Source organism: Sceloporus undulatus, chromosome 1 (assembly GCF_019175285.1).
Source record: "Sceloporus undulatus isolate JIND9_A2432 ecotype Alabama chromosome 1, SceUnd_v1.1, whole genome shotgun sequence".
NCBI classification, from domain to species: domain Eukaryota; kingdom Metazoa; phylum Chordata; class Lepidosauria; order Squamata; family Phrynosomatidae; genus Sceloporus; species Sceloporus undulatus.
In genome coordinates, this window is record NC_056522.1 from 344292859 (window position 1) to 344317666 (window position 24808).

Sequence of the window (24808 nt, forward strand, 5' to 3'; positions counted from 1 at the left end):
ATATCCTAGAAAGGGGCATAGTTGTCTGTTTGACTTCTAAACAGAAGTACCCTGACTGCAACAGTTTTGTACAGATCCCAAATGAGTTTTTATTTTTCCAGCAGGAAGACCCCGTAAGAGATTTCATCTCTGAATTCTCCCACAGAAATAGGAAGGGCAGATTGACTGACTGACTGACTGACTGACTGAATTTGTCTTTCCTCTGCAGCTCCCAGCTGCACCCTTCTTCTCTATTCCAGGAGGTCCTCCAACCCTCCAGAGCTGATTTTGAAGCTGCAAAGGAAATACAACTGGAGGGAGGAAAATAACAAAGGCTGTCATCTCTCTGGTTCAGGCAGCTCCCAGGATCCCCCAGCCAACTGGTCGTGTTTCTGAAAGGGGATTCTGGGAGGTGAAATTCAAAAGGATGAATTATCCAAGCTCTGCAGAGGGAGGATCCTCTCTGGTCTGTGTATCTGTGTGTGTCCATGTGCACATGCATATGCACATGTGCACTGAGCCACAGTAAACCAGAGGAAGCAGGAAAGCATGATGGCAGCATAGCCAATGGTTGGGAATGCTAGAAGTTGCCGTCCAACATAATCTGGAGGGATGAATTTTGCCCACCTCTACTCTAGGCCATTATTTTCTACCATTAATAAATGGGGGCAGTGTATAGACATTTTCACTGCTATTTTTATCGTTCTTTATTTAGGGATTTATTAACCATCCTGCAGCATGGAAGCCCTACAGTACAGTTTTACAGTTTTACATAATAAAAGTAAAGGCAATAAAACTCAGTACAGAAATTTTTTAAAAAAACAGGGGATTAATTCATTAATTTCTACAGAATCACATAGAAGTCGTTTACCTATGGAGCTCAGTGTGCCTCCCGTTTTAGTGATCCTGTAAAAAGCCTTGGTGGAGTTCTCAAATGGGCAAAACTCCCACTGCCTGGTACAGTCTTGTAAAGCTGATGTGAGCATCTTCTTATGTCACTTAGCTTTGTTTCTGAGTTTTACAAGGTTAGTGAAAGAGGAAAAGGTGAGGTGAGACAATTCAGCACATGTTATAAGTAAGAGCAGTACATATTTTAAAAGCAAGGTTTTGCACTGCAAGCAAATGCATTTTTGATAGAGTTTATGTATATAGGGCAACAAATGTGAAACAGAACAGCAGAAAGTTTGCTTCCAAGGTGGGGGAATTAATATCCTGGCATTGTCAATAAATTGTCGAGTATGTTGCTAACAGAAAATCAAGTCCAGTATCTATTCATCATGCATGTTGGAGAAGAGAGTTGAAACTTCAATATATTTGTACTTTCAGTGTTTGTGTTCTATATTTATTGGTGACATTGTCAGGTGCAGAGTGTAGTGAATGCAGAAGCATAAGAAGATGGACAGATATGTAAGCTGCTGTGTCAGAATCAGTCTTAGGAAAGGACTAGAATATTTTCTGTGCAGAGGAACAGAGTAGACTGAACAGCATGGGGTCTGCAGATATGATTTATCACCTCTACTCTAAGGGCAAACTCCCATGTGCAATTGAAATGATAGCCAACTCTTGATAGGATTATTTCCTCCCAACTGAGGCTGTATGGCTGGGCTATGGATAAGAGAATGACATGCAATAGCTGGTTTATGATAACCCTGAAAGCTACACACAATCAGGATATCAAGTGAATAAGTGAAAGAGTATCATGTGAACAATGTTAAGTGGCGGATGTAACCATACAAGTTACACAGCAAGGTGCCCAAAAGTCATCAAGCAGTTTGGAACAACTGTAGTGTAGAACAGAAAGATGCTGATCTGGGATCCTATTCTATGGCTTTGTATGAACTCCCAATGGGTACACTGTCCCACCAGTGCTCCCTCTGTCATGCTGAATGTCATGACTATCTTGCTATGATAACGAGGAATGCATTCTTGCAGGTTCACCATTACACTGAAATCAGCAGAACATATCTGTTTTCTATTAGGTGTGATGTCAAATGAAGTGTGAATAGATGGAACAAATGCTATCAACAATTGGCTGGTAGCAATAGATCTCGTACAGTTGTCAACAGTACAGACACAGTCCATCAGATCAACCTAGCCCCTATCACTGACTGGCCAGTATCCTATTGGTACACCAGCATAACCCTAATTATACCAGCACTTTAATGGATATTAAAGAAGGTGATATTCGCTGTCTCCTTGTACAATGGCTTCCCTCCTCAGTGCAACTACAACTTGACAGCAATACGGCACAACCCACCCTACACACCATTAGTGGCTAAGAGGATAGGAAGGTAGGGGTGCAGTTGTGACACTGAGAAAAAGATTCCCAGTGTTGTATGCATTATGCTGGAGGTCCACACGTGCAGAAGAGCTTCCAGCACATACATCTCCTCCATGAACTGCCTAAATTATCCACAGAAAGAAAGGCGCTTTACAGACCATCCAAAAGGGCAGTCTGAAAAGCACCTTCATTTGCTGTGTGGAGGAGCCTCAGCTACCAAACCACACGGCTCCTCCGCGCAGCAAAAAGAAGCTGCAAAATGCAGCTTCTTCTTGCAGCACACTAATGATGCCGCAAGGCTCCAATGGCGCACTTGCAGCATCATTATTGCTGTGTGACGTGCGGACGCTAGGCGTCCGCAACGTCAAGATGGCAGCGCCTGTGTAGAACGGGCGCTGCCATTTTTTACATGCCGAGCACATACTAGTGTTAGGGGCGTCTGGAAAGGATGTCCCTTTCTAACCCTAGTACGTGCTCGGCATGTACTTTCGGCGCATATGTAATGCGCCATAGTGAACATTTAACCAGAAAGTGGTCTTAGGAACTGCCCATGGTGCTGATGGAAAACATTAGCACTAAGTTTGTGTTTCTTTCTGGCCACTGACTATCATCTATATTGACTATAATGACCAGAACAAATCATTAGCAGTTGGGCCACATAGGGAGAAAAGATATGAAAGGCCTGTCTTTTCTTCTGATAGCACCAAGCATCTGCTGATTTCTAGGTTAAATTCTGAAAACAAGTGAACTGGAAATTATTACAGCAGAGCAGAAAAGAGGACAATGGGGAGAAGAGAGTGAGCTGACTCTTTTTCTCCAACCATTCAACAGATGGTGTTACTTTATCCACAAAATCTACTCCTCACCCCCCACTTCAGCACCTTGGTTTATCTCCTGATTGCTTATGACATGACTTGGAATGAGTTCAGTGTCAAGAGTGGGAAGGTGAAGGAAAGTGGAAGTGAGCTCCAGTCACTTCAAAGAAGAATTTGGGGCTTGTTTTAAGTGAAAATGTATCCTAGCAGGAATGAAAATGGGCCCTGTCACAAATGCCCACCACTGTTTTAGTCCTTCGTGAACTGATTCTTTTTCTGTATGTGGAGAGGTCAGATGATAGATGGATGAATAGACAGACAAATACTTAAATTAGTAAACTTCCCATCTCCATCTTTATTCTAAATAGAATAAAAAACCTTTCTGGAAATCTGCCCCTAATGTGATGTAGAAATTGGGGACTATTTTGATGCATACACAAATGTCTGAGAAATTAAAAGTGATGGGATGGCTTTCAGTTAATTGATATCATACCTTTATTTGGCAGGAAAATATGGCTGTTAACAATTTATGGCCCAGTACAGACTGGCCCAGCCCTATTTTCAGCACCCATGCACCATCTTGCCGTGTCCCAGTCCACACAGGGTGTGCAACGATGACACATAACTTTCGAGCACCCAAATGGTGCTCATTGGAAGTGTTGTTGTCATGGCGTGCAAGCAACATTATGATGCCCTTAAAAAGAAGCCACCTAGAGTGGCTCCTTTTTAGGAAGTGCGCTGGAGTGGCACCAACAAGGGGAAAAAACGGGTGACATGGAGCCACCCATCTGTATCCCCCTATAATACATATTTAAATGTGCACAATGGACAGAACTAAAGGATCACAAGGCTTGAAAACTGAGATTATGCTACCTATCTGGAGTGAATAAATAAAACGAACCACACATTTAGTTCAAATAAATCTAGGGAATAAACCAATTACTAAAGGCCCACCATTGGCTACTGTAACAAATTAAATATTATTTATGTACTTGTAGAATGTAATGTTTGGAATCATTATCATGAGGATGCAAGTATTATATACTTTGGTAAGATTTTTTTAAAAAATCTTTTGGAAAATAATGAAGGCATAAGTGAGTAGGATCAACCCGGCCATTCACTTTTCTGTAAGGGCTCAGTTCGTTTTAGACCTATGGTAGAGAACTTGTGATACTCCAGGAGTTACACTATGTAATAAATAGTAGACTAGGTCTTCCACCTCCCCATAGCCACATATGGGAGATGAGAAGCTGCATTTTTGTGTGTGTATGAAGGAGAGAACCTAGAGATACAAGCAACATTTGTCGAGAATTGGGTGTTGTTTCTGGGCAACAGGAATTATGTATAATGCAGGAAATCTGTTAGTATATCATGTTCTGTTTCCATTTATTCATAAATTTTAAAGTATTTCCTAACTACAGTGCTCCCTCGGGTTACGAAAGTAATTCGTTCCGCCGCCGCTTTCGTAACCCGAAAAGCATTCGCAAGCCGAAATGCCATAGGCGCTAATGGGGAAAAGCCGCGATTTCGTGCGAAAAAGCCAAAAAAAGCACCAAAAATTTTTTCGTAACCCGAAAAAACATTCGTAACCCGGAACAATTATTTCCTATGGGATTTTTTCGTATCCCGGAAATTTCGTAACCTGGGTATTTCATATCCCGGGGTACCACTGTACAAAGAACAATGGAATTCATTCTGCACCATCCATTTCCTACTCTCTTTCTCTTTTTCTCTCCATAAAAGAAAATATTTAAGTGATATTCAGCATGTTTGGCTGCTCCATACAGGATTGGCTATTTGTCACAATTTCCACCATCAATTAATTTATTTTAATTATCAAGTTTCTCCCTTCACATTTTTTGTTTCCATTTTTATTTTTCCCTTGACATGACATCCAGAAAATTAAACCCATCTGCAGATTAGTGGAGCTTTTTCTACCTCATAAGAACATCTGTCACAAAAAATCCGCAGTGATTGTATTAGCAGAAGAAGCCCTTTGATTAGCTTTGTAAAAAGCAAGGAAGGGAAGCAGGAATACAGTGGCATTTTCAGTTATTTCATTCATAGCTTTTCATTATTATTTTTGAACAGTAACTCTGAGACTAAAAGTCCATCCCTGAAGCTGTGTGATCTTCCCAACAGATGCTATTTTCCATATCTATCGAGGATGTTGTTGTTGTTGGCTTTTTTCCCTTGCTTAGCATAAAACACTCTCTAAAAGTAAAACAATTCAAAATGACGGAGACAGAAACCTAAAGGTATTTTTTAGAAACAGCTGGTAAAACAAACCCTGGTAAATGTTATGCCTGGAGCACTTCTATTCAAACAGGCTTGTTTCAAGATCAAAGTAGCCGGTGGGGCTTTGTCTTTTTCCCCCTGGTGCTAGGAGTAACTCTTACATGTAGAAAGGAAGACCAGAGGGTTCTGGTGAGAACTGTCAAGACCCACTTCTCCATTGCCCATGAACCATTTGAGCCACTGCCTAGAAATGACAATATAACAAACACAGCAGAGAACAAACACACAGAGAACAAAGCACATCAAGAGGATAATGATGGACTGTATTAGAAATGGTGGAGGGAGAAAATGAGGAGGGAGCTAGCTTGTTTTCTGCTGCTCCAGAGACTAGGACCCAGAGCAGTAGATGCAAGCTACCAGAAAAGAGATTTCACCTCAACATTAGGAGGAACTTCCTCACAGTAAGGGCTGCAAACAGCTGCCTGATATCACAATGTAGTGCCCACAGTAAGAAGGGAGCATTAGGGCAGCTTTAAGGCCAGAGTATTTTGGCCTGTGCAGACCTGGCCTTAGTACAATTAGCCAACTTCATCTGAGAACTCCTTCACATAAAATAACTTCTATTTGGGAAGGAAGCACTTTTCTATCTCGAAAAAAAATATGACCTGTTTTCTTGCTGGCAACTCATAGCACCAGTCAGTGGTGGCTAGTGGCTTCCCTTGTGGAGAGAATCCACTCCAAGTTGTAGTCCAAACTTTAAAGTCTCCTTGGTAGGTTCAGCATTTTGAGTAACTGCTTATGAATTCAGACTAAAACGTGAAGTAGATGTACTGGTCCATTGACATGATAGCTATCACTAGCACCAAATAGAAGGTATTAAAAGACATGGTTACAGAAGGGATCCTGTACTTCCTTATGCAAACCCTTTCCTCCTGGTGTGTAAAACCAGCTAGAGGCTTGCATGCACAGCTCCTTCTACCCACTCCTGGTCAGTGATTTATGACAGGGTTGCACTCAGGCATTGTCCAAGTGTCCTAGAAATGAAGAAGAACATTCTAGCTTTGCCTAGTAGGTGACAGATTCTCATTCTCGTTCCCTTTGCAAGCAAAGAGAGTTAGGAGACACCCCCCAACACTCCCCCCTCCCCCGCTGCCAAACGAGAATGAGAATCTGGTGCTGTGAGTTGCCAGCAAGAAAATAGGCCATATTTTTGCCAAGCAGTGGCAAAGGGGACAGAGCTGGGCTGGAAATTCTGGCTGCCCATGAACACCCAGGAATCGAAACACCCGTATGGGCCTGTTGGAGATTTCTGCTCTGCCAATGGTCCTCTTGAAGTTCAACCATAAACTCTGTGAGCTTGTTTTCACTGGCTACAAGACTCTTGGGTGCCCCCAGAATATTCTGGCCCCAAATTCCCCATTACTCTGCAGCGATGATAGGTGGCTGCCTTCTCACGCTATCCTTGTTCATTGCCTGGCACCACCACTAAGGTCACAACAAAGTACCTACCCATGTTACTGACACTGAGTACCTTGTTCTGACCTCAGAGTGGCTTGTGCCCACAGTAGTGGCACTGGTGGCTCTTGGGGACTGTGTGGGAAGGCAGCCACTCATCACTGCAGAAAAAGTTGAAAACCCAGACAAAAGGTTTTAAAACTCAGGTTAAAGGGAGGAAAGTCCAAGTGGGGTGCAGATGTCGTGAGGACAGTCTGCACCCAATTTGGGTTTTGGCCCTGTGTCATGTAAACAGGATTAAGCAAGCCTGGGAGGGGAGGGTTGGAGTAAATATCCCATGTAGATAAGCATTGTGTCTCCCATGTAGTCCAGGAGAATTGCCCCTCATGGAGTGTTTAACCACACATTAGAGAAAAGGTGAGCCATGTGTAACCTATGAAACAAAAGGAATCTCCTCAGACATTTTGTACGCAAATGCACAAGATTCTTGTTGCTCCTAGGTCTGCTACCAGCAATTCTGCTGAGAAACATGGCATGAGTGCATACCATTTTTCCTAGCAAAACCAAGCTCAGCATAGAGTGTTGGGAGTATGATTCTGTTGGGGGGGGAGGCATTCATTCTGTGCACACCATGTCTGCCTGGCATTTGCTAGAAAGCAGCAAATGCAGCACAGATAGAATTTTAGAAGAGTGGAGCCCTTTGTGAGTTCTGGAGAGTGAGTACCGTATCCCCATCCCTTGGAAATTCTGCATGGCTCTGCATTAGAGCTATGACATTTGGAATACCATGCAAAACACACTCACTTCTCCTTGTTGTCTATCCATAGTTCTGACAGATAGCTTTTACAAATATCACATGCAGCAAACTCAAGAAATAATTTCACAACTATGGCTGAACATAGATTTCTGCTTTTCTCCCCAAGCAAATCCGGTAGTTTATTATGCCTCTGAGAATGGCACATTTAGAAAGCAGCTCTTTGACTTTGTGTGAGCCAGTGCCATAGCCGCACAGTGAAAGGTGGGTTTTGTCAGGATGTGGCAGCACTGAATATCCTGGCCAAGATTTGAAATCAACAGCCATGGATAGGAAATCTAATAAGGAGATGGAACAAACACAGAGGATGGAAAAAGGTTTGACATATTGGGGGATTAAATGGTAAGAAATGTACCTCCTCTTTATAACATCCTGGAAATTACAGCTTTGCAGTAATGACTACAGCAGTAGGAAAGGTAATAGAAATGGGGATACTGTATGAGGGAGAATATATTAACAGATTTGTATGTATGTGGAAACTGAGAAAAATATAGACTCCCTACAGAAGGAAAAGAACATTGTCTTTAGCTTTGTGTATTACCAGGAAATTTGATTGGGGGTTGGAGGTGAAATGGCTGCTGATTTACACAAATGTAAAGATTTGAGAAGGTAGCTGTGTTGGCCTGTTGCAGCAAAAAACAACAAATTTCTATTGGCATTGCAAAGACAAATATTTTTATTTTAATTTTGGCTTAGGGTTTCTGACAATCCATCCAACTTCATACTCAGAAAGCTTAGGTCAAGTAAAACTTATTAAAGTGTCACAAAACTCTTTACAGATTTAAAATTGGTCAGTGAGAGCTATATTGGGAGCTGTAGTTCCAAACATTAAGGGGTTCCTGCTATAATTCTAAACCTTTATATTCCAACACACCAGAGGGTTGGCTAGGTGAAGCCTCCATCTTGAAAAGTACCACTAAATACCATTTGGAGAGGTAGAGTGCAAATAGTGTTACCTTCATCCTCTCCTTGTGAGCTGCATAGAAGCTTCAGATTAATCACTGTGGGAAATAAGATTGCTGGACTAGATTACTGCTTCAGCAGAGATGTAATTAGCATTAGCAGAAGTAGGAATATTTAGTATCCTAATTACTATTCATCCACTCAGTAGAAGGCATCCATCCCCCTCAACCTGGTCCAGCAAATCCTTCAGTTTTCTAGAACTGACTTAGGACAACAATGGGGGTTTCAGTGAGGGGGGAAAACATCCTTTGTAACTGGACAGTGGGTGCCATCCATTGGTAGAGGAAGTACTGTAGTTAGAGTCCAGCCATTGGTTAGGTAGATATCTTTATACACATTTTGTTGAAAAAAACTGAATAATATAAAATGGCAGAAAAGAGAGAGCCAACATGGTACAGTATAGTGTTTTGAGCATTGGGCTTCGACTCTGGAGACTAAAATTTGAATCACCAGTTGGCCACGAAAACCCACCAGGTGACCTTGAGCAAGTCATACTCTCTTAGCCTCAAAGGAAGGCAAAGACAAATGCCCTCTGAACAAATTGTGCCAAGAAAACGATGTGACAGAGTTACAGTAGCATAAATCCAGGTTATTCTAATTTTGATTGTTGTGAAGGCTAGAATTCTTTACCAAAAGCATAATGACCAAACTACCCCCAACTCAACTTTTAATTAACACAGACCCCACTCAGCACAGCCACAGCACAGTCATTGAAGAACTGGGGGGAAATAAGCAGAGATTTATTCAGTTATTTTCCTTGATACATTGCAACAGGCATCAACGAGGATCTCACAGCACTCCTTATGAGGTCTCTGTAGATGACTTCTTGCAACATATCCAGATAAAGAAAAAAAATGGCTAGATGCACCTCTGCTGCCCTCCTGCTCTGATGAAATGGAAATGGTAGTGTTGGGGTAGGGTTGTATCACTTAAAAGGTGGATTTATAGATAGTACTGGGAAACATAAAATCATATACTTGGAAGAAACTGCAAGGGCCATATAGTCCAACCCTCTGCCATGCAGGAATAAACTACTAAAACACTCTTGAGAGATGGCTACCCAGCCTGTGTTTAAAAACCATCCACCAAGCAGTTTATTCTGCCGTGAAACATTTCTTACAGTCAAATGTGGCTATAGCTACATATCAGACATATATTCCACAATGTAATATCTCAGCCTTAATGTTTTGGACATTAATGTTTGAGACATCTCATCCAAAAAGAAGTAATACTTTCATCCATCCTTTTGAGTTTTCTTACTTTGTACTCTTTCTAAAAAAGTTCCTCCTAGCAGGGAGCCAAAATCTTGGTAAATTGGTCATCCTTTATTAAGGTAGGGTTGAAATCCTCTTGGTTTAATGGTCCATTTTCAATTGCTCTAGGTCCTTGAGAGCTGCACCATACTGCAGCTGCCACTGTGAGCAACCAAAATCATAAGCCATTAGTCCCAAATGCTTTCACAGGTTGTTTAGAGCTGTTCTTGTTGTTTCAGGGTATAGGTGTCTGATCTAATATTTTAAAATGGAATCTGACCATAAGAAGGGCCATTTATCAAAAATGTGTGTGCTTTTGGCTGAGTTAGTATAAAGTGGACCCAGAGGCTGATAAGGCTCCAAAGACATCAGAGGTTTGATGCAAAATCTAGCAAACACATACTCTACAGCTGCAGTAAAAGGAGACTGGTTTAAAGAAACATAGCATCACAATGTGTGTTTTAGCTAAAAGAAGTTTGGGGTTCTGGAGAGCTTGGGGTTTTGAGGTGGTCCAAGGACTACAATGGACCTTCAAAGGGTTGCATTTGGTCTATGAGCTGCATGATTGCAATCTGTGATTTAAAGCATCTCGAGGCTGAAAAAGCTGTGTAGAATATGTTTAGCTAGATGGTTCCATTACCCAAGGCAGTTTATTTTATTCAATATAGTAAGTGAGTACTCTCTAGGGCTCCATTAAGTGTTTACTAGTTTCTATTCTTGTTGCAGAAGTTGCCTTTTTGACATTCAAAAAGTAGGTAACCCCTGTGAAAACTGTGTGTATGTATGTTTAAGGTAGTTTGTGGAGCCTAGCTTTAATGCTGTGAAGTTTCCAGACACACAGACTCCACTCAAAAGAATTGCTTAGTCCTTCCTTGCAAGCCTGGGGGGGGGGGGGGGCTGCATGTACAGAGGAAAGGCTGTGCAGCCCCCAGTGAAAGGGGGCAAACTGGAAGAAGCTGATCAGCTCTTCAAAGAGGATCTGTATCGTCCCAAGCTGAAGCTCCAAGCTTACAACTTTGCAAGAGCTGTGCAATCCTTCATCATATCAAAAGGATCCTATAAGAGAATATGCTCAACTGAGCATAGTGAGAATTTAGCGAGTCTCTGTTTAAGTAGCTAGAGATGTCAAAATCTTTCAGTTCTCTTGCTCTTCCCAAACTCTCACTGCCAGTCTCATTCCATTCCACTTCTGTACAGAATTGCAAATGTTTTACTTCTTGCTAAGATATTTGTGCATAGTTTTGTGCAGGTTTTCCAAATTAATGCATTTTTCTAATGTTCCTTGGGTGCATTTTGTGTGCCTTTTAAAATATGCATGCAAATATTGTGTACATATTACATATCTATCTATGCCCACATTGTCCCCTCCAAAACAGAATGCAAATCAGAGTAGTATACACATTTCTGAGATAAAATATCCTTCCTCTTTTTCATCATCAGTTTTGGGAGGTAGGAGATGGCTATCTCCATAGGGAAATGTGAACCCAACAATTTCTTTTAAGCTCTTAATATATTTTTATTAGCCCTAGCCCTATGCCACATGCTAACCACAGAAAGTGTTTTGGTCCAATCTCAAGTCACAGGGTTTTGGTGGGGATTGAGAACTATAGGAGCTGAGCCAAGAAAATTTCACCTTAGGGTCGCCATAAGTTGGAAATGATTTGAAAGCATACAACAACAAATGCATAAGTAGTGAAAGAAAGAAATCTTAAGCTGGATAAAGGATGGTGGGGTGAGATGAAAAAAATCATAGGCAGGAAAGTGGCAGAAATTACAGCAGACATTAAAACAGTCTCAAGAGAAATATTCTATGAAACATGCAGGAAGGGCAGGGGAGTGTGGGAGGAGCAATAAACTAACAACTTTGTCCTGTCAAATACTGTTGCTTCTTGCCAGGATGGCAAAATGTGGAGATGAGTTTTCTCCTTTCTTTATTAGAAGCCGTGGATGAAACCAGAAAAGGAGGAAATCACATTGGAAATTAATTCTGTCTAACCTTGTCAATTGAAACAGACATACTGGCAGGTTTCTATTTGTTGTAAGACAGCTGGCAGACCATAGAAGGAACACCCCCAGTGTTCAGCTTCCCACTGTCACTGAATTATCCAGCTTGTTTTGATTAAGGGGCGTATCACACCCATTTCTTACTGTATTTCATCATAATGTTGTGATCCAGTCCACATGCTCTGAATGGATAAGACACGCTTGAGGGTATTCCAAATTCAGGCAGTTCTCTCCCCCCGCCATGTACTGTTACTATATCTTTCTGCTATACGTTCGTTTAACTGAAAATGGTTTTAGACTAGACTGCAGTTTTAATAATATTTTTGGGGGGAGGGGGGTTGATGTCATCAGGTGTGCTCACTCTCCAAAAAGATAGTGCTGAAAAGATTATTCCCTTCCACGGGTTCCAGATCTCTTGCATCCTTCCCTAGTAGCTTTAGTGGCTTTGATAAATGAGAGATTGTTAATCCATCATGAGTCAGGGGAATATTATTAGTGTCCTCACGTGACATATGGTGATTTCTAGGCACTGTGGTGTTGTTCCTATTTTTGTCTAGAAGCTATTTAATTCTCATGAAGAAATATGATGAACAGGTTAGTAAATTAAATTTTCTGAGTTCAAAATTAACTCACTGGGGGGGGGGGAACCAACTGCATCTAAACAACCACAGCATAAGAGTTTGTGGTTGATGTCATTGTATGCTCAGTCTAGGAAGTCCAGCCAATGCAACAGAACTGCTTTGAAGAGCATAAATATAAATGAGATCTAGTCAAAAAAATTAAAGATCCAGTCACAGTGGGTGTGCAACTAATTCCCACCACTAATGATTTGGCAAAGCAAGATAAATAACACTTATAAATACCTAACAAGTGATAATTAATTTCTGGTGTGAGCTGGTCATGCCTACCAAGCTCAGGCAGGTATGATAGCAACAAATCTGCAAATTGATTCAAGTTTAGTAGTATCATGAAACTTTCTGTCTAAGTATGGCAGCTTTCAAGTCTTGAAATGCTCTCATATAACTCCTGGTTGACAGACCAGACTGCTATATATATATAATCCTTAGTATTTGTTCATTATTTGCTAGTAAGTTTCATATCCCTTCTTTCCACCACTCAACACTGTAAACAATGTACAAAAATAAGGATATCACTTTAAAAATGTATGAAAACCAAATCAGTAAGTCGTTTACTTTCCACTGAATGATATAATTTTCTACTTAATATGGGAACAGTTTTATCTCCAGAGATGATTGTGACATTTAGGAAAATCAATGTGTTATCAAAATTTTGGAATACTTTTGAAGGATAACATACTTGAATATTTAGGAAAATATAAATGAGAGCTTCTTGACTTTCCTGGAAGTATTTAAGGAAAGGTAGGACAGGTATCTTTCAGGAACATTGCTGCCACATCTTGCATTGTAGTACCTTCACTGAACTGAGGGTTAGACAAGATGGCCTCCAAGGCCCCTTCCAGTGCTAGAATTGTAAGTTTCCATGATTCCAGCCTGCTCTCTGTACAAGATGCTACTGTTCTATATTCAAGAACCTTTATCTTAATAAATGGAGAGAAAACTCCCCCTGTCCCAACTAAAAAAGGAACACATCAAGGTTGCCTCTTGTCCCCCCTTCTCTTTTTAGTTGTGATTGAGATTTTAATTAGGAAGATAAAATTGAATAATGATTTGAAAGGTGTAAAATAAAAACATTCAAATATAGACTCTCCCAGCATGTGGCTTTTAGAAAGAATAGTCCAAGACTCACACAATAAAGCACATTTACATTGTCATAATAAACACAAAGCCTCAGGACACTGAGTTTTCAACACGGTTACTTGCTTGCCTTAGAGCCAGCATGATGTAGAGGTTTGATTGTTGGACTAGGACTCCAGGAGTCCTGGCTTTGAATCCCCACTCCACCATGGAAACCACTTGGGTGACCTTTAGCAAGTCAAACTCTCTCAGTCTCAAAGGAAATCAATAGAAAATCCTCTGAGAAAATTTGCCATGAAAATAGGGTCACCATAAGTGATAATAACTTGAAGGCAAACAACAACACCCTTTCCAACCTGAGTCCTTCCAGAGCAGCTTCCCCTAACCTGGTTCCCTTAAAATTTGTTAGGTTGGAATTCTCAGAATCACCCAACAGGTTGGCTAAAAGACTCTGGGCATTGACATCCAACACATCTAGCGGGTCACAGGTTGGGTGAGACTAGTTTAGAAGTTTGGATTGTGCCACCATCAGGATTATGTGGATATATTGTTTATTCTTTTTAACAAACCTTTTCCAATCTCACCTTCAGGTTCATAAGCTAAGGACCATGAAAAGGAATAATGAACACATCACTATGAAAGAAACTTGCAATTCTGAAAGTAATAAAGATAAAGGAAATTAGTGTCTATGAGAAACTAATAGCCTTTCCTATTAAAATCCACCCATATAACATCTTAGTCTGTAATAGAAGAAAGTCTAAAGTGATGAGTTTTCTGCTGCTGTTAATTAACATCCTATTCCATTAGATTTGCTTCACTGTTAAGTTTCATTTTGTGGGTGGTTATTATGCTTCTGTGTATTAATAATCACTCAGGAAGCTCAAAATGTAATGGTTATTAGTGACCCAGAAGTTATGCTATAGACGCTTTCTATCCAATAACAGTTGAGATTACAGGCTGTAGTGAAATGGGAGGAGAAGACCGAACTTTATGCATTCATACATTTCTAAAAAATATAAAGCCACACAGAACCTTGTAGTCATTTTGCAAGCTTATATTCATAAACCAAAGGAATAAGCTCCCTCTTTTGAGCACTGTTGTTGGAATTATGTATTTAATTTCAAAATGCTATTTCCCCCCACCTCAAAACAAATCTCTGTTATCACCTACTCAAAAAAGATGAAAACCTGTTGAACCTTTTTAGTTTTACTCCTCACTTTGACTTGCTGACCAATGGCTGGCTAATTATTTTTAACAGCAAAATATTCCAGGGACCTGTGCAGACCAGCATTTTGCAGCTCCTTTTTGCACCACGGAAAGGCCAGATCAGGGCCGCAGCATGTGGTTGCCGCGGCCCCAATCTGGCGAAGAGAGAGGCAGCTGCAGGCCACTCCTTCAAGTGCGGTCTGCACAACCCCCAAGTTTCTTTTCATACAAGACAGAATTTCAAAATATTATTTTGGGCTACAGCTTCCAGAACATCCCTCCCCCCAAACATTATTGATATGGTTGAGAGATTTAGGGAGCTTAGTCCAAGTCTAATTTTTCCAGGCTCAGCTGCAGACCCACTCAACTTGCAGAAAACTAACTTGTTTGCCCTGCTCTTTTGTAAATGACAGGCAGCAAACTGAGAGCACCTTACTAAACAAAGCAAAAAAAAAAAAAAAATGAAATTAACCCACCCCCAAACAAAAGTAAAGTGCTCCCTGCAGTGAATCAGAGAACCCAGCTAGTTATACACCAGGCAATTCCTGTTATATTTTCACTGCAGTTGTAAGGACTTATGTACCAGGAGAATTGAGTTCAAAGTACAGATTGATAACCACTGCAATTTAGTCTCCAGATACTTTTGTCTCAGAAGCCTGGCTCTTCTAAACGTTAGAACAATCAAATAGAAAGAATACCTCAGGCTCTTGGATCAATACAAACCAACAGCCCATAAGATCTCATGGCAAAGACCAGACCTACTGAGGTTAAACATCTTCTTTTGCGGTGATCAAAACAAAGCAGGTTTTCATTGTTTCTTGTTGCTGACCTTTCTTTTAAAAAGGAACTTTCCCAATCTTTTCTTTTCACTCACTTCCTATTATCTTTGTAGCTAAAATCACGTCCAGGGATGTGAAAAATCTGTCAGACTCATCCTTTTTCAGAATCAGATCTGAATTCTCATTTTAAAATAATAGAAATATATGATGACACACAAGTGTCATCTAGTTCAACCCCCTGCCATGTTCTATACTGGAATGCAAGAATTGCCCTCCATCTTCCCTCATGGAAGCATAAACAATTTTTTAAATAATGTACACAGTTTGGTATGCCCTCTTTGCAACAGATTACAGCGTGTACGCATTTCCAATGTACACATTTTTAATTGTGAAGATTTTTTTTAAGTTATGCATAGATTCAGAAATGTACTAGTTTGCATGGCAAGATGCAATCCATTCTGTTGCCATTCTTAGGAGTGTGAAATGGGTATGTCTATAGGACAGGAGTGGGGAAAATGAGGCTCCAGACACCATTGTGTGTCCTCCCCAAGAACCCCTGACCTCACAAAATCCCTGAGTCCCCACTTTTAATTCAAGTAAAGTTTTTATTCAAGTTTTAATTCAAGTTAAAAAAAATACTGAAAAGAACCTGAAATTTTATAAAAGTGACACAGTCCCAGTCCTATCACACAGAGCACCCCAGGCTAAGTTCTCCCCAAGTCATCACTGGTATTTCCACGGGAACATGAACACAATGTAATATACTGTAGAATCAAGACACAGAAGTTTGCACTGTAGAGCCAGCTTTTATAGACTTAGATGAGGTGGACTCTAGTGTACTACACTTGTACTTTGCTTGTACTTTTGCCCCAATTAAAATGTGAGCAGAAGTTATTTCACAAACTGATCTCCTCCCCCCCCCCCCCATTCAGTCCCTTCCTCCTAGAAACCCCTTTCCAAAAATTCATCAAGGTACCTCAAGACTTTTCTCGTATTGGTATTGTATCTGTTGCCAGGGGCTGAAGTGAATCCATTTTCAGATTTAACACTGCTACCTGGTGCACTTTTGAGAAAGTGGACATACAACTAAGTGTGAATTCACAGTTTTCATGGCAACAGATCCACCAGCTGCCTTGGACTCTTCTTATTTTCCAAGTAATATGGTGGCACAGCTGTCCCTCAGGAAATCAGAGGTGAGAGAACAGGAAAGTATGCAGCTATTCCAGCAGCCTAACCAGTTCTTAAGATTATTTTTTAAAATGGCTTGGAATGTTGCCTTGTTATACTGAAAAGCAAAATATTTTTAAGATTGAGCAATGCCTGGTTTTGTGAGGACAGACCTTATTTCTTACTCCTTGCTTTGACACTGATCCCCTAATGACCTCAACACTGCACCCTTTCCACACTTCAGTGGAAACAGAGAGTTCTTGTATAGTCTCACCACCAAAATGCATCACAGCTTAAATATTTAGCACCTCTCAGAGTGCTTTGAAGATGAAAAGTTTACAGCTGTGCTAAGGTATTTAACTAAAAAAACAAAAAACCACCCATGTATAATACTATATATAATATGACTGCTCCTCTTCTCCTACATATGCTGTCAGTAAAAGACTACAGGTCCCTCAGGCAGGAACTCTTGACTAGAGGAGGGCAAACAAACGCTGGTTATTTGTTTGTTATTTGTGTGAGTATGGAGAGCAGCTTGTGGGAAAATATTATGTGAAGATCCATGAATGGTTTATTTCATCACCCCAGTCCTATCACATGTCAATGGCATGTCAGTGGCAAAAATCTCCACAGAAGTGTGACGCTGGGGAGTTGCACATGATAGGGAGGGAACTCTGCAAATATGTATCGATTACCAATAGAGGCATTAAGTCTCAACCACATAAAAAAAATACTTTCGGGGGAGGGGGATGTATTATCTCAGAAATGTGTGAGAAACAGATATCAGCAATGAATTTAATATTACAGTACTTACTACTCATTTAGTATGGGTTTTACAGAATAACAGACTGCTCCGTTGCATACCCTCCTACTGTCTTGGGGTGGCAGGTATAGCCCTGATTAATCCTCTTGTCATCTCACTTTTTTCAACTGCATTTAAACTGCCCTTCTCTTTTCTCCTTCCAGCTTTGCTTTTTTCTGCCGCTTACTTCAGCTTTTGAAAACTGGGTTCTAGGTTTTCTCAGTGCGGAGTCTAGACAACATACATCCCAAACCCCGAGTCTGGTGTTAAAAGACCAGATGACATCGAGCCATTCAGCACCAAACCTGGGGTATACTCTTCTTAATGCAGATTTAAAAATCTCCCAGTTTGCTTCAGTTCTTCCTAGATAATCTGGAGCCCTCTGTTCCAATGCAGAATGGCTGTTTAAAATGCATCCCATTGTTCTGCCTGATCCCAAGAGTTACTCGCTCTGGGGTCAGAACGAGGCATCCAGCCATTTTACCAATGCTGGGCACCCCATTCTCAGAGCAAAAGCAAGTGATTTGTTGTCACAAGCAGAACAGTGAGATGTGCATCGCAACATCTTACCTGACATCGTAACGGAGTGCCTCAGGAAATGGGAAGAGGTCAGGGCAGATCCAGGGCCAGGATACTACAAGTTGCCCCTGGAGTATTCTGGCCCTAGAGACAGGGGCAAAGCATAAAATTAGTTTGCACTGGATTAACTATGCAGTGGGTAAGAGGAGCGCAGGGTATCGAATCTTGCCTTTCCTGTAGACTCAGGCAAAAGTAAACTCCTGCAGCATTTCTTAACTTGTTTGATCTTCCACATTAATAATTTTTGCCATTTTGATCACTTTCTGATGTTGCCTAACTACACATATTCCAGTTTTCTTCTGTGAGATGACAGAGAGCTTGCAGGTGCAGTGGAACTTGGTTGCAAAAACATAAATCCCACAATTGCAATAGGAGTGATTCACAAGTAAGCATACCTAGGATCACTGCTATGAAAGAAGCCCTGTGCATATTGACCCATAAATTAGTCCCAGCCTTCCCTTGAACATCTTAGGGTTCTGGCAGGTTTCTGTGAGAAGATACAGTCTTTCAAATAGTCAACCTAAACCATAAAGGGCTTTATAGATCATGACCAGCACTTTGAATTGTGCCCAGCAGTAAACCGGTAACCACAGAAGCTGTTTTAATAAGGGAGTTATATGCTACGTATAGGTGGCCCCAGTTGGCATTCTGGCCATAGCATTCTAGACCTCTGCAGTTTCCAAAGTTAGCCCCACATAGACTGTGTTATAGTAGTACAAATAGGATATAATCCTGGCACCATAGCCAGATCTGACATCCCAAGGAGGGGCTCAGTCAGTGCACTAGTTTTAACTGTATAAATGCACACAGTGTGGCAAAATATCTGATGCCCTTCTATTCACACAGTCATCCAAGCCTCAGAATGTTTTTTCTCAGTTCTCTTTAATTTGAATTTCTTTTAAAATAAGCTCTAACTGAACTAAGGATATTGAAGATTTTGTAGGAAGCTTAAAGCAGATACATAGATAAGAGTGCCTTTTCCTAGCACCAGCAGCATCTCAGAGCTAACCTACTTATGAGGGCATGCACATTTCTGAGTACATTTGTGCTTCTTAGCATACTTTTACAATGGAGCCAGTGATTTAAGAACTTTTATGATTTGTCTCCCTGACCAGCTTCAGCGTAGAAAATAGCACTGGTGAATTATAAGAGAAGCAGTCTCATAAAGAAAGGAAAGTGGAATATGCATGGGCCAAATAGAAAAGTCTCCTCTCCCTCCATCATCTTGGTGGGGAGTCTGGATGAGACAGTGCCCAAACCCCAAATGTGATACAAATAATCTGGGTGATGTCCAGCCCATTACAGGTATATCCCTCTTAAAATGTATTTTTAAAATTTACCTGTTTCCTGTGGACCTTGTTTGAAACATTTCCTTTTGTGTCATTTGCTGTGGCAGCAGCAGCAGGACAAGATACTTTGGTGACAGCCCAGAGTATCCTAGCCCTGGAGTTGCCACAATCCCCCGCCATTGCTCTCTGTTGTGATGCCAGAGTGGCTGTTTGCATGCATATCCCACTGTGCTATCTGGTGTGGCAGATGCGGCAGCAAGTCACTTCTTCTCAGGCCAGAACAAGAGTATTTTCACCCAGGTGCTGTCCCAAGTTCGCTTCATTCCCTCAGGCCCTCTGTTGCAATGTCGGGCAGCTGTTCGCATGGATATTCCACTCAACTATATGGTGTGGCAGCTGCGGCAGCAAGTCACTCACTCTGAGGTCAGAACAAGTTGTGTATCTTCACCCCAGAACTGTTCCAACCTCCCTTCATTACCTCTGGCCCTCTGTTCCAAAGCCTCATGGGTATCCTGCTGTGCTACCTAGTTGGCAGTTGCACCAGCAAGTCACTTATTCTGAGGTCAGAACATGGCAAGTATCTTAGCCACGGTGCTGCCCCAACCTCCCCTCAGGCCCTCTCTTCTGATGCCAGGCAGCTATTCTTATGGGTAGCCTGCTGTGCTACCTGGTGTGGTGGCTATGGCAGCAAGTCACTTGCTCTGAGGTAGCCTTGGAGATGCCCAGTCCTCGTCCCATTACCTGCTTAGCCCATGACCCATTGTTCTGACCTCAGAACAAATGACTTGTTGCCGCAGCTGCCACACCAATAGCACAACAGGATGCATGTACGAACAACCACCTGCCATCAGAACAAAGGGCCTGAGGTAACAAGTGGGGATTGGGGCAGCTCTGGGTCTAGGATACTTGCCTCTTTCTGACCTCAGAGTGAGTGATTTGCTGCTGCAGCAGCCACACCAGCTAGCACAGCAGGATGCACATGCGAACAATTGTCTTTCATCAAACCATGAGGTGAAAGGCCTGAGATAATAAGGGAAGGTTAGGGCAGTTCTGGAACCAGAATACTCTCAGCTGCCCCCCAAAGTATCCTGGCCAGTACAGACAAAACCCTAGCCATGCAAAGTACATGATTATCTCTTCTGGGATATACAACAGAAAAACATTTCAGACTTGAGGATACTTTTTTGAACAGGCCTGAAAAAACAGTATCCAGAGTTTGGGAAACATATTCTTCTCTTCTTGTTCATATTAATGGTAGGGATGGCAACATGAGAAAGAAGTAGCATAATGGCCTGAATCCTATTAGTCCCATCTAGAAGAGACTGTTAATCAGCTGTTGAATGTTGAGTTGACACATAGATAAATCCCATTGTCACTGGGACTAACAATAGGATTTACACCAGTAAGTGCCTCTGTGACCGGATCTTTCCATCTAGGTAGAAAATGGAAGGACACTATGCATAGAGGCCAGGGAAGTTCTTTTGACAACTGAGGCAGAAAAGCCAAGTACCTGAGATTGTAACATAAATAACTGAAATAACTAAAAATGTGCTGCCTCACTGTGCCAAACATTAGGGCCAGCTTTAATAAAGGAAAAGCAGTGTAGCCTCCGGTAATGTATCAGTGAAGGAACTGAAAAGAAAGGTGTCTTTTGGGTGAAGCACATGGCCAGGAAATCAGGCTGCAGCAACCACATGACCTGCTCCCAAAGCAGGCCGTCACCTGTGGTTCCAAACCACGCTGCCCAGGAGCCAGATTAAAGCAGCTCCTTTTTAATCCAGTCCTTTGGACCAGAGGGCAGTGTCGGAGCAGTTTCCAGCCACTTTGGGAGCATGTAAACAACTAAGAAATAGAAATAGTAAAAGAATTCTCATACCTGGGATTAAATATTGATAGAAATGGAGTCTGCAGCCTGGAAATCAGAAGATGGTTAAGAATGGAAAGGACAGCTATGAAAGAACTAGAAAAGATCCTAAAATGCAAGGATATACAACTGAACACAAAAGTTAGAATAGTACAAGCTATTGTATGGATGTGAGAGATGGACAGTTAAGAAAGTCATTTGAGCTGCCGTGCTGGAGAAGAGTGCTAAGGATTGCATAGACAGCCGAAAAGACAAATAAATAGGTCCCAGAGCACATTAAGCTAGAAATCTCCCCAGAAGCCAACATGACAAAACTCAGGTTGTCATACTTTGGACACATCAGGAGAAGGCATGAATCACTGGAAAAAACAGTAATGCTGAGAAAGGTAAAGGAATGTATAAAAGGAGGAAGGTCACATGCAAGATGGATGGACTCTATTAAAGAGATAATGGCCCATTACAAACGGGCGTAAAGTACATCCTGGGGACGTACTAGGGTTAGGCAAAGTGCATGCCTTACACACGCACCTAACCCTAGTACGTCCCCAGGACGTACAAAATGGCGGCGCCTGTTCCACACAGGGGCTGCCATTACAACGTCATGAACACGCTGCCTCCAAATGAGCTCCTTCCGCGGTTTGCGTCACTGGCGCAGCCTTTAGATGGCTGCGCCAGAGATGCAAAGGAGAAAGGGGCCGAGAGGCTCCTTTCTCCTCCTCCCCGCCACCGTCCAAGCCGCGGGGAAGTGGTGGATCGGGGCCTCGGAGGCTGCTGTTGTGTCAGCTGAGGCCCCGATCTGGCGGGGAAAGGCGCGCCTACAGGCCGCCCCAAACGGGCGGTCTGTAATGTGCCAATGGGTATGAGTTTGGAGGAATTAAGTAGAGCAGTGGAGGATAGAAGGTCTTGGAGATGTTGCATCAGCAAGGTCGCCATGGGTCGAGATTGACTCAAGGGCAGTTAACAACAAAAAAAATCATGCAAATGCCATGCCCTCAAAGTGTCCAGAAGCTGCTTCATTTATCCCATGTGTTTTGGGCCTGAGCAAGAGTATGGTAACACATTTGAAATGTGCATGAAAATGGATGGGTGTAGGGTGGAGTAGGCAGAGAAAGCTACTCACTAAAAGAGAACTCAGAGCATGCCAAGTCCCTGTGATTCCCCTTTCCATCTAATTTTTAAACACTCTCTAAAAAAAATTTCAGCATCCATTCACTCAGTGAAAATCAATACTTCCTTCACAATAAAGCAATTAGGGAAAACAGAAAGATTTAACAGGTTGTTGAGTTGAAGCAGTGCTTTATTTGCAGATATAATGCAAGGTAAGCAAGTAAATAGGACATCATCAGAATACATGACGTGAAATGTTTAGAAAATGGATGAAAGGTTATCACTTGGTGTGCAAATTTGTAGCATCTCAATATTTTATTTCAGAGAACACACCATCATATGGAGGGCTTGAACAGTTGTTTGCTGTTTACTGATAATTGCAAGCTCCTTGATGGCTTGGTGTAGATATGTTTCTTTTCTGGTGTCACACGCAGGACAGCATAGTGCAAAAGCTATGGGTCAGGAATGGCAGCACCATGTTGTATTGTCTGAAGACCAAAACACTTCAAGATTTACTGTGAGACTGATCAGTAATGGTGGATGGCAAGCAAGAGTATTCTGATAGAGTGCTAGCACTGTGGATCTTGAATAAAATGAATTCTAATTGGCTGAAATGTCTGAATAAGCCAGGTGGGAAAGATTATGAGTTGTAAAACAATTCTGCTAGAACACAAATCACTATTTGGAAGTTAAGGCAAGGCATGGTTGCCCGTTTGTGAAATTTCTGGAGACTGAAATAGACCAGAGGCTAAGGAGCCTGGTAGGAAATAGCACTCGGGGACTTTATTTTTCAGAGTTTTGATAAAAGCAGCTCACTGTGCTATGTGAAGTTGAGTATTCCTAGTTTTCTGAATTCTACACACACAAACCTGAATTTATGAAAAGTCATCTCAATAATTACTCAGCTGGGTTTTGTCAAATCAACAAAGCATACTGATCATACTGTCCCTGAAGCTAACCCAGCCAGGCTTCTTTGTCTGGTTGACCCTCTTCCAAATGTAACCACCACCCCCTTGCAAAGGGGGGCAGTAGAGATTTCCAGTGCACACCTCCAGTAGAGGCAGAGGTCATTCTTGCCATGTATGATCTCCTAATGGCCAGGGTGGCTTTACACTTTTTGCTCTTCCGTGGAGGTGGGGCACTTTCTTATCCTTCCCCAATTCCCTCCTCAAGTCTCATCCAGCCTGGGACACTTTTTTCAGTAAGACAGCCAAGATTATGTTGGTGGATTTATTGATTCTCTTTCTCTATTTTTGAATTGTGGATTTTTCATCCATGCTTTTGACAATAGCCCTTGCTTTCTCAGAGGGGTCTGAAAGTACAACTAGTCATGCTCTGAAAGATAACCAATAAACTGAGCTTTTCAATATCTTTGTTGTATTTGTAATGATATTGCTCTCCATTGGCTTCTAATATTGGCAAAGCCCAATGGCTTATTAAGATCTTGCTGATTAACAGCACCTCTTAATAATATGCAGAAGATCCAACCCTTCAGTCCTTATCATATAACATTATCTGTATATGAATTTGCAGCCCAAAATCTTTATGTATTAACAGTTGTATTCTGTTTCTGATTGGCAAACTGATCATTAGTTGACCAAGACTAATTTGTGATTCAATATTTTACAGATGCTCTTGGGAGATTTATTACTTTGTGGTGTATCACTTTTTTTAAAAAAAATAAAAAAAACAACTTTCTCTTCCATGCAATAATAAAAGCTTCTCCTGCATTTGAGGGATAGAGAGCATTCATCCATGCTCTTAAGACTGCAATCCTGTGCATGTTTACTTGGGAGTAATTTTGCTGTGAATGCCCTATTCAGTAATACGTTGGAAAAGCTCATACGTTTATAATTCCTATAGGACTGTCCATCCAGTAGAGTGTTGTTGCTTATTGGTTAAGAGTTGATAACTCAGTCAACAAGGACTGTATGGTTGGTTCAGATGGCCCTGATCCAGTGTTATAAAGAGCTGCCAATTGATTTTCTAGTGTTGCCTCCAGTTTCCATTCTGTTTGCCCGTATTCTCTCTTCTGTAGCTTGCACAGTGCTCTCTGGAATGTGCTTTGCCCCTACTGAACAGTTGTGGAATGATATACCAGCAACCACCCTTTTCCTTGAATCACCTCCTTTGCTAACCTACCTCACTCTCCCTTTCCCCCTTTCACTCCTAGCTTGCTGTTGTTTCTTCTACTTTCCCTAAATGCAACTTACTTTAAGCATGCATTATTATTATTAACATCCTATAGTAAAATGAAGCTATTTTATAACCCATTTGTCAATCTCAGCCAATTTCTTATATATTTTCCTATGTCTATTTATGACGTACATCCAGACTGCACGTTCCCCCATATTTATTTACTTTTTCTGTTAAAAAATAGAGACAATTAGCTTTGTTTTTTTAAATTAAAAAAGCAAATGTAAAAGGGAGGGTGGTTTTTAGTGGCCTTTTCCCCTGCCAAATATTCTGATTTTTTATTTAAAAAAATGAGACTTAAA

General features: G+C 41.4%; 1 protein-coding gene across 25 annotated transcripts in view; it reads left to right on the forward strand.

Annotated features, from left to right (window-relative positions):
- The window catches only part of NRXN3 (neurexin 3), a 1626608-nt gene that overhangs the window by 1590560 nt on the left and 11240 nt on the right, over nt 1-24808 (forward strand). The gene's annotated exons all lie outside the window — the stretch shown is intronic.